The following is an 18,517-nucleotide window of genomic DNA, read 5'->3' on the forward strand; positions in this document are numbered from 1 at the left end:
CCATTTCCGACACTTCTAAGGCCCGTAAAGCCAACTTTAAGGCCCTAAAATGATGCCTAAACATTGTGGACATGAAAGATCCTCAGAAATATGCCGGATGTTGGTTCGTTTGGCCGTACGATCGCGATGTTCGTTTAATTACGACGGAATGCGCATAAGCGCGAAAAATGATCCAAATGACGCGACGAATGGATTTTTCTCATGCCAAACACTAAAGCATAATATTAGGATGCTTACATAAATTTTTGGATGTCCGGATGTGTTCAGAACGTAAGTTATGCACAAAAGTGCAAACTTGTGCACTTTTTGACACTTTTAGCCCCTGAATGATCCAAAAGTTTGTTTTAGCATACCAAACCCCTCAAAGCCTATTTCTAAGCTATGTAAAGGATATTTATGGTATGTTTAACTTATGGACATGTTCCGGAATGTTCGTTACAGTTCAAATTGGCATACTTTCGCAGTTTGTCAAGTTTAGTCCCTGTAAGTGAATTAACTTGTTTTTGCTATACCAAAGCCTTCAAAACTTATTTCTAAGTTATGTAAAGGTTATTTAAGGTATGTTGAGTATATGTTGATGTTCCGGAGTATTTTTCGCGTTAAACTGAGTACGTTTAAGCACCAGTTAGCGTATAATTCTCCAAAAAACGATGTAGAGTTTGAAATTAAACAAAAGTCAAAATATGAAAAATGTAAAACACAACCAAACAAACATTGGGATCAAATAACATTGTTTTATTGATAACTGAACTGTTCACAATGGTTACAAGCACAAATGTTACATGGACCTCTTATGTCTGCCCCACGCAGACCACGCGCAGACGTTTGAGTCTGCAGTGTGTTTGTTTTTTGAAAGTGATTTCATTAAAAAAGGTCTTTTGGACCTCTTCCCCACGCAGATCAGGACTCACCTCTTCTAGACCTCTTCTCATCCTCTTCCTCTGCTCCTTCAAAACACTTCTGAAACCCTACCCACTTGCTCCTCCCAATTTCTTTTCTTTACGCGTATAATAATATCCATACAACAGATCAAACAATTTTGATTTCTTATCTCCAATCACACATCCAGGTTAATCAATCAATTCTACTTGTTATTTCATCTTATTATCTGCACAATCGTTTACACCTTTTTTTGATTTTCATTCGTTTCATATTCTAGGGTTTCCGATCATCAATTAGGTCAAGTTTTGTCAAATGAACGGAGAATTACAGCTACAAGAAGCTAGGGCTTTCGAAAACCCTAGCGATTCCGATCCTCTGCTTTCGAATCGTCGTAACGATGATGATGATGATGATGATGATGATGAAGATGTTGAATCACCATCACCACCGCCTCATGCTGCTGTTGCGAGTTCTAGTGAGATAAAAGATGATGCGGATGCAGATGAAGATGTTGAAGGTGGTTGTATAGCTACTTGTCGTATTTGTCTTGGATGTGACGGAGAAGAAGGTGATTAATACTTTGTTTTTTTTTCAATTTGAGAGTATTATGTTACTTTTATAGTTTTATGGTTATTAGATTGTTTAGTGATGGTGTTTGTGTGTTTTTAAATGTAGTTTGGTTGTATATATTGGAATAACTAGGTGGTGATTTTAGTTATTATTGTGAGGTAGAAATCTTGATTTTTAGAACAAAAGTGATAAACCCTTTTGTTGAGTTAAGCAGTTTGCGGAAGTAAAAAAACAAACAGTCTTCTTCTTGCAGACTGCATAGGTTTGGTCCACTTCTTCTACTACAGATGTCTATAGATGTGGTCCGCAGACTGCAGACGTTTTACCTCTGAAAAAACAAACAGCACCTAAGCTTCTATATATCATTACATTTTGTGTATTTCTTTTATCATTATTTATAGGCATTTAAGGATGGAAATGTTATTTTGGTAATTCTCTGTGTTATGTTTTGTGGTGTTCGGAAAGGTAGCAGTGGGTGGTTACTGAAGAAGATGAGCTACAGGTTTTGCTCCGGTGGCTGGAATATCGCCAGAGAAGATGGTTTAAGAATACAGAGTGTAAAACTCAAGAAGGGTCAACCATAGAGTGTAAATGTGCAGTTTACTCTAATTCTTTTTTCTTATCAGGGGCAAAAACAACTTTTCACACGTAAAGGGGTGAACATTGATACAATCAGGAAACGTCAGGATGTAAAGTAGCAAAATTTTCATTGTAGGGTGTAAATCGGATCCCGCCTATAAACCTCGGGGTGTAAAATTGTATTTTACTCTAAAAAGTAACTTGTGATCCTGGGCTTGTTGGGCTTGATCAACTTCTCCACCCGTTTTGAAAATTTTGCTTTCTAAGTCCCTCCGCTTCATCTTTTGTTACACTATAAATCCCTCCCTCTAACATCGTCAGCATTTTCTGGGCTAACACCTAAATCCTGTATAAAATTATTCATATCATAGAATAATTATTATTAGTGTTACCAATGTTGGGATTCTGAGAGAATGATCATGGGGTGTCTCCAAGATCCTTGCTTGTGGAGATCCTGACAGATGAAGTTGGACCAATTGTTGTTGTTCCTAATTTCAAGGGTAGGAAGTCTCCCTGGTGGACTCCTAAGGATCTTGCACTATCAAAATTTAAGATCCTTGGTTGCAATGGTGTTGTTGTCTCCACCGGCCACCTAGACTCCCTAAGTTTTGCAAGTTCCCTGAACAGTAGTAACTGATTAGTTTCCTGTTGGTTGTTCATCTGTTGTTTCACCTGAGCAAACATTGATAGGATATCATCGTTAGAAGAAAGGACTGGTCCTCCAGTAGGCATCTCGGATCCGGAAGAGGTGATTCCAGCAGAAGTAGTCTTCCTCTGATATGGGGGAGGAGGAGGAAGAGGGTTGCCTACTCCAGAGGTTGTAGCTGTAACAGCGGACAAAGTGGAGGTTGATTTGGGTTGGGAAACCATTTTTGAAAATAACTTCGAAAGAAATTGGTTTAAAAGAAATTTGAAGAGAAATTTGATGATGAAAAGCTCCCCTCGCCCCATGGTGGGTGCCAAATGGTTTCGGTAAAAACTGACAAGATCAATTTAATAACCAAACTTAGAAAGTGAGATAGTGTGCTCTTCGAAATGGTAAGTTTAAATATGAAGATCCCTGGAATGGGTTTCAGGATCCCCGTTTAGAAGACAGGTTTGCAGATAGTAACTTTGTTGAATCGGTAAAAACTGAACACATAAGGAAAGAAAGTAGTAAACAATGATGAACACAAGAGATTTGTTATAGGGAAAAGCCCTTGATATCTCCGAGAGATGATCGCCGGCACAAAAACCCTGGGTGCTGACAACTATCTAGCTCCGATCTTATTAATAATGCAAAAAGAATACAATTGAGGAGTAGTTGGTCGAATACTAAGTGTTTAGAAAGAACTGTTTGAGTGCAAAGTGTTCAAGTGTGTCCCAAAGTCGACCAAGATGCTCTATTTATAATATAATCATGAAATAAAACCCTAACTAACTATCCCGATAAATCCAGGATCCTCAGTAGACTCAGTCAATCTTCCAGGTGACCGTTATGGACGAGTTTAATTGTCCTCCCATGTGCAAATTAATCATGAGTTCGAGTCTTCATCTTGTTACTTAGTCCTACATCCGTTACAACATCAACCTTATATCAAAACATTAACTGTGATCCCTAGAGTCCCGCAGAATATGCCACCTTAAGTTTTGACCGCCACAAGACCCATACCGCACATTCTTCAATGTATCTCCGACTAATTAGCTTAGATTAAGTCAGTAGCCATTATGATTTACCTACGAAAACAAGCCAAGAGAAAAGAACAATATTCGTTTGCATTCAGGATACCAAACGAACTTGGGTTCCCGGGAAAAGTCGAAATCCAGGATCCTAAACTAACTCAGGATTCTTAGACACTCAGGTTCATGGACTATAGAATTTCACCCGTAATATATATATATATATATATATATATATATATATATATATATATATATATATATATATATATATATAAACGGGTTCAGGAGAGAACGGTGAAAAGTGTGAGAACGGTGAGAACGGATCCTGGCCCAACACGTGGCAAGGGGCCCTAATTGTTATGCGGGGGTACGATTGTCCTTTTATACGTTCCTTCCTTGTTCGCGTTATAAATCTCTTTCAAATTAAAACTCCAAAGATTTATTGTTAGCTATTACCTCCTTTGCAAGCTTTCTCAGATCTATGGCGTTTAACGTGGATTCTGTTCGACAAAGTAAAATTCATTGGCGTTTTCTATTTTTCGATCCAGCAAATCATGCAACAGATATGGCGTTTTGTTCTTTTATCATTGTTCTATGGCGTTTTTTTGAATTATTATTTTTTAATGTGTTGTATGATTTTCCATAGCGTTATTCAATTATGCAATTTAATCGCGTTTTAATTGATATTTAATCTATTATTCCTAATTGCAATTGGATTTTTCGATATTAATTTTAATTGTCGTTTACGTTCTTGTGTATTTGTTATGTTTTTACGATCATTCGCGTTTTTCGTCTATTTGATTAGTTTTGAATTTTATTTAGTAGTATTTGTGAATATCAGTTATTACTATTTTGTTAATTTGTGTAAATGTTAGTTTTGTTAATTTTGGCGTTTTCATTATGATGTTATATTTTGTTAATTATTTATATTGTTAAGTGTTTTTAATTATTCATCTCATGGTTTTTTTATCATGTCGTTTTTAAATTATGTGTTTATTATGTCTTGTTTATTATTCAATTAATGGCGTTTTAATGTATAATGTTATTACGAGACATCACTTTGTTTTTCTGATTTTTCTGTTCCTCCCTGTGTTTTCTCAGACGAAGTCTCTTCCTCGAGTCAAAGGAATTGCCCCAAAACTGGAATACCATTTATGTAACACCTCGAAAATTCGTGTCCAATAATGTATTGACACGTGTCATAAGCTTTGAACGTGTGAAAGATTACGTATGAAGGACTAAAGTTGACAAACATGGAATCTATGTGTGTAAAAGGATTTAAAATGTCAACGATGAATAAATATGTCTTTCAATAACCCTACATGATGTAAATACCCTTAAACGAATAAATCATGGATCATACGAAGCTAATCGTGAAAGAAAGTGAGGAATTACAAACTACAGGGGCTAAATGTGTCAACATGTTTAAAGTATACCTCTGAGTGATCTTTTAGCAGACCCAAAGCTTTGTAATGATAAATTATACTCACAAGAATGTGTGATAAAAATTTCACAAGGTTTCGATAAAGTATGAGAAAGTTATGACAATATTCGTATACGAGGGGTTAAAAGCGTCAATATTGAAATTTAAGACTTTTCGGTGAACGTATGAATAACCGGGGACTAAACAAAGTTTGTTTATGACTTGGGGTCCTTAAAAGTCAAGTTTGGGGGTTTATAGTGCAAGAAATGAGCCAAAAATCAAGTTTGGAAGGACCAGGGACCGAAAATGCAAATTTTGAAACTTGTTTGGCAGGTTTTGCAGGTCCAGGCGACCCGCGTAAAGGTCCCCTATGACCTTACACGGGCCGCGTCAGAGTGCCAGTTACAGAAAATGTTGACAGCTGCCTGTTAAAGCCTTGTAACCGACTTAAAATGGTTGTTTTTGATTCTATGGGCTTGTTTGCTGGTATATTAAGGCCTAGGGACACTTGTAATGATCCCATAACATTCCTAGACTTGTTTGGCATGATCTTAATGATCCAAGAAACCTATATAAAGCCATGAACTTTGGGTTTTCATTTGCTCATTCACTTGTAACCATCACAACTAACTTCTTGGAGGTTCCTGGAGCTCAAGCATCTTTTCTAGTGATCATTAGTTGTGCTTAGGACTATTGTAAGTATGCTTAACCTCCTTTAATTCAGTTTTGCTTAGTTTATTAGCGTTTAGTCAAACCGTCGTAATTAAGGTTTGACTTCGTCATTAATCTTAATTGCTCCAGTCAAATTTCATTATGAAAGTACCTATGAGTTGGTAATTATGTGGGCATTAAACCCCTAAAAGGTCACCCTCCGATTCCCACTCTAATTAGGTCAATTGTCGAGTCAAACTTGATTATAAAAAGTCAACAGAAAGCTAATTTTCGAATAAATGCATAATTAGCAATGTAGAAGCTATGCAACCTGTTTTGACATTAATATAACTTGGTAATTAATGTAAGAACATGTCTAAACATGTTCAACTCGACAATTTTCAGTTTAAATTCGGTTCGGGACCGAAAGTCGCATAGTTTGACTTATGCTTTGACTTTCAGTTCTGACCCGTTTGAGCATGAATTAGGAATGCCTTAGAGCTTTAATAGGACCAAGTTACCTATAAGTATAACCCTCTGTGATTATACAACTTGGTTCATTGGTTATCTAATTCATATGCATGATTCTGTTAAATGCTTAAATGTTGACTATTATGCCCTTATCACCTTAAAATGTGATTTTTGAAAAAGTGAAAGGATAGAAACCTTCACTACTGATTTATAAACTTGTCCATAGAATTTGGCATCAGTTTGAGGTCTAGATTAAGAGTTATGCTCATTAGCGTAATTAAGAAGCCTTTTAATACTAAACTTATTACCCACTGATATAATATAATATTTTGGGATTTTTGAAGATTTTTATTTATTTTTAGGCTGAGCATAACTTAGGATTCTAAGCTTGATTCGGTAATTGCCGGTTTTGCCCTTTTGGGCTATAAAATGAGTTTTACAAATCCTTTTGACCCCAAACCTTTTTCTACTGATCTAATATGATAAATAAAGTATTTTGAGCCTTTTGGAATAATAAAATTATCAGCTTTCCTTTGAAAACCCGGAAATGGCTCTAAATCGCCTTTTTAAACGTTTTTAACGCATAGTATGTATTAAAACCATTTTATAAATATAAGGTTTGATACCTACTGATGTTTTAAGTAAATTTTCATACTTTAGCAGCAAGCAAAAGTTTTAAACTCAGAATCCCAGTTTTGACCTTTTAAGCCTATGTGAAATTACCAAAATGCCTTCAAGAGGCATAGTTTGGTTATAAGTGATAAATTTCACATATAAGTTATACCCTACTGATATAACTTAGTAAATTGAGTATTTTTACTGATTACATCAGACCCGAAACTCATAAAAGTATTTAAACCCTTTTATAACCTTTTAAATGACCAAAATACCCTTACGAGGCATAATTTGGGTTTAAAATCATTTTGGGCATAATAGAAGACATCCTACTGATGTCACAACATATTTAAGGCATATTAACTTGTGGAACATGTTCATGACTCTTATGGTTACCCGTTACGCATGTTTCGCGTTCGGATCGGCCTATGTGACTAGCTTGCATATATTAGCCGAAACGGGTCAAACCATATCGTCTTTGTCTCAAAATCCAGAATGTGTTTAAGTTACCCATATTAAACAAGTATGCAAGCTTGTCGGGTCAAAACCACATTCTAAGCCGGTCTTCGCTTTGTCATGCGTTTGAACCGTGCCTTCCTTTGAAAACTAACCGGTCTAAAGCTTAGGCTAAAATTAAAGACCCGTTAGAATTCTAATAGGTTATTAAAAACCTTCGTTCCAGATTAGGAGCCCAGTAAAAGCTACGTGCACTTGCTGTATTTGAATTATACTTTGCTCAGGTAAATACCCTTAACTTATTTTCCCTATACGGGCTTGGGATACGGTACTATAAAAGTACCGCTTGGTCGGGTGTATGTAGTCATTTAAATCGTATTGTGATTGATGTATTTACATAACCTGTTTGATATGTATTATTTGGTGTATGGCCCTTGGGGGTTAAATGACCATGTCCCGGATATCCTTGGCATCATTCATGAAATGGCCACGACCTAAGCACGGGGTGTAGGCGTACACCTGACAGTTGCATTATGTAAAAACTGGTATCCCACTATAAGGAATCGACCTTGTGGGCATTATACCTGTGGCGTGTCAGTTAACTTAAGTCCGGCCCTACAAACCGGCCCTAATGGACAACAAATGAGTAAAACTGTATACAAGATTATTTTGAATAATTGTCCCAAGTTATAAAATATTTTTGCCAAAGTGCATTTAAATCAATTTTCAAACTCTTTTCAAAATAAGTCAGTTAAGTCGTATTTACCAGTGAAAATTGACGTATTTTCCCAAAAAGGCTAAGTGCAGGTACTAAACGAAATAGGCTGGCTACTCCAGGCATCATTACTCAAGTCTCGCAAGCTTTAGATGTCAAAGTCTGTTGAACAGTTTTCCTTTTTATTTGATCCGCCTGTGGATCGGTTTCGACTGTTTGTGATACTTAAACATTACAATTTATTCAGTTGAAATAAATCTATATCTTTTGCTTCCGCTGTGCATTTATATGTTGTGTTGTTTGACTATGATGATATCAATTACGTCATGATACTCCCCACCGGGCCCACTGGTGACACGTGGAAAATAGGGGTGTGACAATTTATCATTCCTGACGTCAGTGAAGAATTAAAGCCCAGAAATGACATGTTATTCTCAAGCCTTGATGGTTGTTATTCAATGTATGTTAAGTATGCCAAGGAGTGTTGGTTTTCAGTCAGGAAAGGGACTACAAAGACAAACTCTAAAGGTGTTGTAAGACCCGAATTTGCATTAAATAGAATTGCCATCCAAAAGACGCTAGAAACATAAACTTTTAAAATGTACAAATCTTTCTTTCTTTAAATGGTAAAAATGTTATATCATTAATGCATGATTTCAACAAAATTTGGGCATGACCCGTCCATAAGACGAGCATATCCCTATTTTAACCATTAACAAACAAACAAGTCTACAACCCGTTCAACTAGACACGACTAAGAACCATACATCAAGTGTTAGAAAGTCTAACCACTAACAATGTTATACAAAAACAAGCATTTGACCCAAAACATTAATACGTAATAGCGGAAGCGCTTGATAACCATAAAGTGTGCATTTGCTACGCTCCAAATTGCCAAGTCGCCTAAATTGAGGATTTACCTACGTTTAACATAATAATTAGGTTAGTATTTCGCCACTAACAATCCTAGATAATAAACCCATTCGCTTCATTCTCGGATTATCATCATTCAATTACTTTGCTAACCGTTAAACGGTTCATTACATGCTTACCTCAAATAGAGCCCATACTTTACTTAACATACCCGTTAGGAACGGATACTAGCATCATTACATCGCTTTCATTCGATTTGTTCATAATGAACAATCATAGTCATTACATTCTTACTTCATACCTCGATCCGAGAAAAAAAAAACGGATCGAGTAGACTTTCGTCAATTACATACATAACTTCCCAAACCCGGTTCAACTAAAAGAACCGGATATGATGCATTATCTTTTATCACTTCTTCATTACTTACAATCCGTTATGACGGATCTTACTTTTACTTTCGAAAAATCCTAGAATCCAAATCTCACAATTTTAACATACAACACAATTCAATTGAGATTATTATGCATATAACATCATAATAGAAATAGGGCGTACACTAACGTACCTCTCTCTTGAACCTTTTGTTGCGAACCGGAACTAGCTTCTTCTTCTTTCAATCCTGCACATAATTCATTCTGATTTAGATTATGTCACTTGCACCCATAACACATACATTCAAGTACCATTCCTATTTTATATCACAATGGACAATATATCAATTTCTCACACAAAACCATTTGTTCATATCCCATTCAAAGCTACTTTGATTGTCATTGAGGCATTTCATCAAACACCTAGTGTGCGTACGACATATGAAGCATTATGTACATGGACCCTATGCATAATTTCACTAGATATCATCATAATCCATATAATCAACCATTCTTGCACAAATCATTCATCCTACACATAATAATCTATCAATATTCTAGCACACATACATTTATTCATAGAAATTATTCCACTTATTCAACTTACAAAATCATCATCCTACTAGAACAAGAGGGTTTTCCCCCAAACCTTTAATAAAATCAAATTCAAGCATGATACACCTTCTATTTGGTGATTCTAACTCATATATAAGCTCAATTTCATACTATTTCATAGATTGGTAAAAACCCACTTCATCGACTAGCATTAAAACACATAATTCGACTCACCTTATGTTCAATATGCTTAGATTAGCGAAGAACTAGTTTCATGCATTCGATTTTTGATCAACAACACCATCAATTTCTGAATTCCTTGTGCTAGGTTGAAGGAGAAGGGTTTCTCCTTCCCCTGCCTTTCTCGCGACCCACACCCACAACACAAACACTAGGTTTTTAATTTCTAAAGTGTTTTAATATTAAATTTTTACACATTCAGCCCCTTGCAATTTTCTTTGTTGTCAAATTTTGCTTATTGTTCATTCTTTTAATTACTTACACCTTACTTAGATAACTTAACCAATTTAATTAAACTTTTAGACACAAATAACCTATTAAGCATATTTGGGGTGTTACAAGTCTACCCCCCTTAAAAGAGGTTTCGTCCCCGAAACCTTTCCCATTCCAACTAAACCACTTCTACTCTTACTTTTTCATCTACTCATTCATAACGCTTAATACAGCATAGATGTATTCAGGATCGTGGCAAGAGTTTCATTCATGCATAAACGTATTTGTACGCATTGTCCCCTCGTTCTTAAATCAAGCAAATTACCTTCATAATCACATATAAGTTAGAATCTGATTCAGAGTTCTTATTAGTGTCGTTTTCACTTTATAACGCTAGTTCCTAGCATACATCATCACTAGCAGTTCGTTCATTGAAATTTATTCCAAATGGATACTATTAGTCGTACAAGCTTATACTTACAGCTTGTTTCTATCTTTCTAAATAAGCGTAACATATTCATACAGTTACTAATATAAATAAATCGATTTATTCATTTCGCACACGAATCATGCACGATATAATTCATTATTGTAGTCATGACCAGCAAACCCCATTATTCCATTACTAACGTTCTTCTAATTACTTTCTTGTTCGTATGAGGGCTTAGCATAACATTATACGTATACTATAGTCATTTAATGACTTAGCGGTACTAATACAAAGCTACCCGCTTCCTAATCACTTTTTTTTCATACTTAAAACGAGTATAAAGCATCATTCTACGATTACTACCGTAACTTAAACTAATTATAAGTTTGAGTTTAGTCACAAATTTAATCCTCCGCACACTTTATTATTAGCTCCTTGCATGAACTACTTATGATAACAACTAGGTATGTTGGGTACGAGCACCATACGAGTGTTTAACCAAATCAGCTCAAACTTTCATTTAAGGCCTTTAGATCTCCTTCTTAATGACATTCATACCTTCTCACGCTGACCATTACCGGTCGATTATTGTATACCATACCATAATTATCCTACCATTCATTTTGTTCACTCTTACAATTAAATCTACGGATTCTTAATCATTAATCAAGAACTAAACATTTTACTAACCTCGCCTTCAGTGCATAAGTCAGTTATCCGTGTACCGGATCGATCCGCTTCTTTGTATGTACCTTTCGTACCAGAATTAGTCTCATTCATTCATGAAATATGCTCCTACTCACGGGCATCCTTCCACTAGCTTTATTACTATCACCTCACTAGGAATTCCATCATATTTATCTATAAATAAATAGTTAGTACATAACCTTTCATAATTGTGTCCTACAGGGTGTTTGTTTGCCTATTGTTTCTTTCATAATTTTCTTACGTGTATGCTAAAACATATCATACATTCCATTTCTTACATACTGTTCTTTCTTTTCTTACATGGTTGAATCAATTTCTCAGATTCAAACATCTCCCTCCGAACTTTTCTTTCTTCTGGCATATCATTTCCCATGTAATTTCTTATGAAATGTTTCCGTATTAATCTTCTACATTCAACTTCAAGTGTTGGGTCCTAACACTTAATTCCATGTCCTAATTCATGTAGCGCGTTTCGACGCGACACTCTACATCCTATTTCTAGTGGTGTTCTCACCCTTCTTTCTTAAGTTTGTTTTACATTCAATCACAGGATTATACTTTTCATTCTTATCTTTCTTTCTTATATTGATCCGTTCCTTTAAGAATCATTAGACCCCCTTTTTGCTAGCTTGACCTGACATAAGTGAGATGATTCTCGTGTTTTTCTCGAGCTTCGGTCAATACATGACCATTTCTTAATATACCATTTCCATTTGTTCGTTCACCATATTTGGTGTTAATTCACCTACGTTCTCTAACATGTCTCTTACTAATGAGTATCCTACATTACACGTTGTATTCCTTACGTAATACTTCCAATATTTGTAAGTAATTATTATTTACTGACTTCTACAATATAACCTTTTAAGGTCAACCACCACCCATTACTTTTTGCATATAAGTATTGTAGTACGTGTTGTACATACCTTCAAATCGAACTTACTTACAGAACGTCCTTAGCTAACATCTGGACTAATATCCTTTCCATACCTTTCATTAACATTACCAAGTTCTCATTTATTTATACGTTCCACTTAATTTCAATTATTCAAACACGTATACATCTTCATGTAAATAAATTCGAAGTGATTGCGAATTCACCTTCTTTCTATTCATGCGTTAATCGACTTTTGTTAGTAGAATTTCCATATAAATGAGACATTTATTATTAGTTATCTCATTTCCAATCCATACAACAAAACTGTCGTCAAGCATAACACGTAAATCACTTAATACATAACACATTAACTCTTTACTTTAACATTTGTGTCTATGGGCCATTCCATGATATCCCTATATTGTTGACTTTTAGATAGTCAACTGTTTTGCTTACACACTTCAAACTTTTGAACATGTAATCATCTAAATATGATAGACCGTAATATTGATACTCTACGTATTTCATACATACAATTTACGTAATCCTCCAAACAATACACATATATACATTCACCTTCACGTACTATCACATGCTAATGCTTCATGATCCTACGAATAGTAAATATCATTCAAGTTAACTATATAACATAATTCTAACACATCCTTTACTAATAGGTTCGTATGATTCGCATTTAGCACATATTCGCCTCCTAGTCATAACAATGCAAATCATTAAATACACATAAGCATCACACCATTCAAGTACAAGGTACAAGGTACAAGCCTCTAATGCATAATTCTGATTAAAGCATACATTCATCAAAATTTTCATACGAATTCCATCTAACTCACATTCTTCAAATTATTTTCACCACTAATCTTATCATTCTTATATTCATTTATTAACAATTCCGGCTCCTTCACATATCCAAGTACTTTAGTCTATATTTACTTCCTTCATTATTCATTATCATACATTTCTAACTCCACTTTATACATTCGTCATTCATTTCATGCCATTCCATACGTTACATTCGACCTTTATAAATTTTGCTTTATCGCCAACGATCTACATAACTTTACATATCTCCTTATATCTTCTAATAACTTGATAGGAACATAAAACGAGCATTTCTGAGAAGTATGGGAACTTAAATTATAATTCACAAACTTTCCATACATCATAGTTCATTAGTCCGTATTCACTTCATTCGCATTCTTACATTTTAAACTTTACTCACTTTTTAAATTTTCAGCATTCATTCGTGTCATTCGACACTTTACTTTTGACCTTTACAAATTTCTTTCCTTTGTAACCACTAATTATGGTTACATATATCATGTTAGGCCTTACATGGACCCTAAATAAACGTTGAAGTGGCTTTCGGAAAGTACTATTGGCTAAAACATGAAAAACATGAAAATCCGGCGGACCAGCTTTGCACAACATCATGTTTTTGTTTAATACAAATCATAAGCTTTCCATATAACACATACTTCGACCTTTGTTTACTACACTTGTAATCGTGCAATTCGAAATCTTGATCAACTAATTCTCATTATTCACCTTATGTTATTCACATCGTTACTTTTAATTCTTTACGAATTCTTTTTCGTTGTGATCACGGATTGTGATCATAAGTATCTTATCCTTATGTTTATAAGGATCTTATATCATTATCTAAATGTCTTTTAGATCATACGAAAATCCTAATCATGAAAAACGAGCAAAACAACAGTTTTCAGCAGATCACATTTCTAACAGCCGTCGGCGACGGCCTTAACTTCCGTCGGCGACGGGTTCTAAAAAGTGGTCGTCGCCCATTTCGTCCGTAGACAGCGAGTTAGTGCGTCGGATCAATGGGGGCGTCGGCGACGGCATGGAAGCCCGTCGGCGACGGCTTCTTGATTTGCTAAAACGCTGCTGTGACATTATTTGGCTAATTCAACTATTTTCCGGGTTTGTCTTCAGCCATACGGTCCTTGGAACTCCCGTATGGCCCCCATAAATACTCATCCACGTGCTTAACTTATATATTACATCCCAAACATATTACACCTACTAGTATTTTACCAAAAACTTAACGTGTTACCTCATTGGCGATCTTGGAGCGAGCACACTTTTGAACGAGCCGTCGGTTTGAGTTCAAGCATCACCTCAAATGCTCGAATCCCTCAAACCTTGGCTCTGATACCAACTTGTAAGACCCGAATTTGCATTAAATAGAATTGCCATCCAAAAGACTCTAGAAACAAAAACTTTTAAAATGTACAAATCTTTCTTTCTTTAAATGGTAAAAATGTTATATCATTAATGCATGATTTCAACAAAATTTGGGCATGACCCGTCCATAAGACGAGCATATCCCTGTTTTAACCATTAACAAACAAACAAGTCTACAACCCGTTCAACTAGACACGACTAAGAACCATACATCAAGTGTTAGAAAGTGTAACCACTAACAATGTTATACAAAAACGAGCATTTGACCCAAAACATTAATACGTAATAGCGGAAGCGCTTGATAACCATAAAGTGTGCATTTGCTCGCTCCAAATTGCCAAGTCGCCTAAATTTAGGATTTACCTACATTCAACATAATAATTAGGTTAGTATTTCGCCACTAACAATCCTAGATAATAAACCCATTCGCTTCATTCTCGGATTATCATCATTCAATTACTTTGCTAACCGTTAAACGGTTCATTACATGCTTACCTCAAATAGAGGCTAAGCATACTTTACTTAACATACCCGTTAGGAACGGATACTAGCATCATTACATCGCTTTCATTCGATTTGTTCATAATGAACAATCATAGTCATTACATTCTTACTTCATACCTCGATCCGAGAAAAAAAAAACGAATCGAGTAGACTTTCGTCAATTACATACATAACTTCCCATACCCGGTTCAACTAAAAGAACCGGATATGATGCATTATCTTTTATCACTTCTTCATTACTTACAATCCGTTATGACGGATCTTACTTGTACTTTCGAAAAATCCTAGAATCCAAATCTCACAATTTTAACATACAACACAATTCGATTGAGATTATTATGCATATAACATCATAATAGAAATAGGGTGTACACTAACGTACCTCTCTCTTGAACCTTTTATTGCGAACCGGAACTAGCTTCTTCTTCTTTCAATCCTACACATAATTCATTCTTATTTAGATTATGTCACTTGCACCCATAACACATACATTCAAGTACCATTCCTATTTTATATCACAATGGACAATATATCAATTTCTCACACAAACCATTTGTTCATATCCCATTCAAAGCTACTTAGATTGTCACTGAGGCATTTCATCAAACACCTAGTGTGCGTACGACATATGAAGCATTATGTACATGTACCCTATGCATAATTTCACTAGATATCATCATAATCCATATAATCAACCATTCTTGCACAAATTATTCATCCTACACATAATAATCTATCAATATTCTAGCACACACACATTTATTCATAGAAATTATTTCACTTATTCAACTTACAAAATCATCATCCTACTAGAACAAGTGGGTTTTCCCCCAAACCTTTAATAAAATCAAATTCAAGCATGATACACCTTCTATTTGGTGATTCTAACTCATATATAAGCTCAATTTCATACTATTTCATAGATTGGTAAAAACCCACTTCATCGACTAGCATTAAAACACATAATTCGACTCACCTTATGTTCAATATGCTTAGATTAGCGAAGAACTAGTTTCATGCATTCGATTTTTGATCAACAACACCTTCAATTTCTGAATTCCTTGTGCTAGGTTGAAGGAGAAGGGTTTCTCCTTCCCCTGCCTTTCTCGCGACCCACACCCACAACACAAACACTAGGTTTTTAATTTCTAAAGTGTTTTAATATTAAATTTTTACACATTCAGCCCCTTGCAATTTTCTTTGTTGTCAAATTTTGCTTATTGTTCATTCATTTAATTACTTACACCTTACTTAGATAACTTAACCAATTTAATTAAACTTTTAGACACAAATAACCTATTAAGCATATTTGGGGTGTTACAAGTGTGTTACATATTAAGTATTTTTTGTGTACGAGAGCTGGGGTATATAAGGACAAGAAGGTTGATACGTTGGACCCCAATCAAAAGGAGCGAGTAGTGCGAACTAACTTTTCAAAGAGGACTGATTGTGGTGCACTGTTATGTGTAGAATTTGAGAATGAATTTTGGAAGGTGTATAAGTTTGTCGAGGAGCACAATCATGAACTTGTTGAACGTCCTGATAAGCATTTTCTTCCAACTGAACGACACCTCACTCAGCTCCAGAAGCATTTTATACACAACATGTCTAAGCTGAATTTGGGTCCTGTCAAGGCGTTTAATGTTATGAAGACTTGTTTTGGCGGTTTTGAAGACGTGGGCGCAAGCAAAGTTGAATTTAAGAACTATAAGAGGCAAATTAACTTGTTCATAGGGGAATATGACGCTGATATGGTTGTGAAACATTTGAATGAAAAAAACATTTCCAGCCTAATTTCTCGAATGATTACATCACAGACGAAGACAATCGTTTAAAGGGTCTTTTTTGGTGTGATGATCAAGCCAAACGTAATTACGACGTGTTTGGTGATGTGATTTCGTTTGACGCCACGTATCGTTCCAACAAGTAATTTTTTATAATTCAATTTCTTTGTTTTTTGGCGTTTTATTAATTTACATGCATGGCGTTTTTATATTTTACATGCAATGGCGTTTTATTAGCTTACATGCAATGGCATATTACTAGTTTACATTCAATGGCGTTTTATTATCGTGTCATTTCTCATGGTGTTTTCATATGCAGATACTCTATGGTGTTTGTACCGTTCACTGGTATAGACAATCATCAGTGCAATGTTACATTTGGTGCAACAATTTATAACAACCCTCGGTAAAATCGATGTCCTCCTAAATAATTTTTACACCCAAATATATCTTAAAATACCTCAACATATCTTTATATGCACCCCGTATATGAAAACCGAGCCCAAATTAGATTATAATATATATAATAATTTAAAAACATTAAAAATTAAGCTGAGGCGGGCCACGTAGGACCTCGCCTCAACTTAACGCGTGCCGCATTAGGATGTAAACAAACTCCGCTGAAATCATTAGTTGATGCGGGCCGCGTACGAGTTCGTTTAAGTTAACGCGGGCCGCGAGCGACCTAGAATGTGGCGCAGCCCGGTGATGACACGTGTCATCACCGTGTCAAGTCTAGAGGGTGACCCAGCCAAGCTACGCGTTGACCCAGCGTTGACGCGGGCCGCGTAAGCTTGGCCTGTTCTTCACGCGGGTCGCGTGGAGACGCGATTACAGCCCTATATAAAGAGGGCAACGGGCCTTCAGTCTGCTCGTTCATTTCTTTCTTTCTTTCTAAATTTCTATAGTGGCGTTATTATACCCGGGCATTATACCCCCTAAAATAGCGAGGTTCTGCTACGATGTAAGTATTATAACCCCTGGAGACGTATTAGATACGCTGCCCGATTGATCTAGGGTTCCGTAACGGCTGTCGTGGTTCTGCCCGACGTAGTCGTTGGAATACCGTCTCGGGGAGGGTATTACTAATGTTAAAATGGGTTATTATACTAACACACGTGCATTTGTGTAAATTATAGATATTCACCAGGAAACCCTAAAGAATAACCTAAGACAGCAATGTGAGTTAATCCTTCTTTTTGTGTAAATCTTTTTGTTACTGTTTTTACAAAACCTCACTTAATTAATATATACAAGGTAGTTATTGAGTATTTGTAAGAATACAATTATCGTGGGTATGTTGGGGTTTTGTATACAAAATTGGTTACAACCTGGTTAAGGAGTAACATTTCCACAAGTCGGGTTTCGACAGTACCAACGGGTGATAATTGATATAACTTGGAAACAAATGTAATTGCGGGATCGCCCTCAATACTGTTCACTGTGAATTTTATTTAAACCTGATTAAACTGGGATTCACTCACCAGTATTTCCCACTGACAAAATGTTTTTAAAACGCGTTTCAGGTAACAAAATGTGAAAGCCAAAAGAAGCCAGCTGGACAGCACTGAAGGCTTGGAAAAGTGGCAATAAAGTTACCTAAGAATAAAATGGATGTTTTTATTAAGTAAATAGGATTTATTCCTATGAAATGTGTGTATTGAAAACTTGGGTTTTACCCATATGTTTAATGTTATAAAACATGGTGGTT

At 35.6% G+C, this 18,517-nt stretch overlaps 1 long non-coding RNA gene across 2 annotated transcripts; it reads right to left on the reverse strand.

Annotated features, from left to right (window-relative positions):
- Positions 1-8,679: 8,679 nt before the first annotated feature.
- On the reverse strand, positions 8,680-16,133 carry LOC110871001. Of its 2 annotated transcripts, XR_004882605.1 has the most exons (4): positions 15,999-16,133; positions 15,405-15,458; positions 9,464-9,517; positions 8,680-8,944 (listed from the first exon to the last, which is right to left on the reverse strand). It is a non-coding gene; the product is annotated as an uncharacterized LOC110871001 (long non-coding RNA). The 2 variants fall into 2 exon arrangements; XR_002553417.1 differs by lacking the exons at positions 15,405-15,458; positions 15,999-16,133 and adding an exon at positions 10,059-10,185.
- Positions 16,134-18,517: the final 2,384 nt, after the last annotated feature.

The sequence above is a fragment of the Helianthus annuus genome, chromosome 15, assembly GCF_002127325.2.
Source record: "Helianthus annuus cultivar XRQ/B chromosome 15, HanXRQr2.0-SUNRISE, whole genome shotgun sequence".
Taxonomy (NCBI): Eukaryota; Viridiplantae; Streptophyta; class Magnoliopsida; order Asterales; family Asteraceae; genus Helianthus; species Helianthus annuus.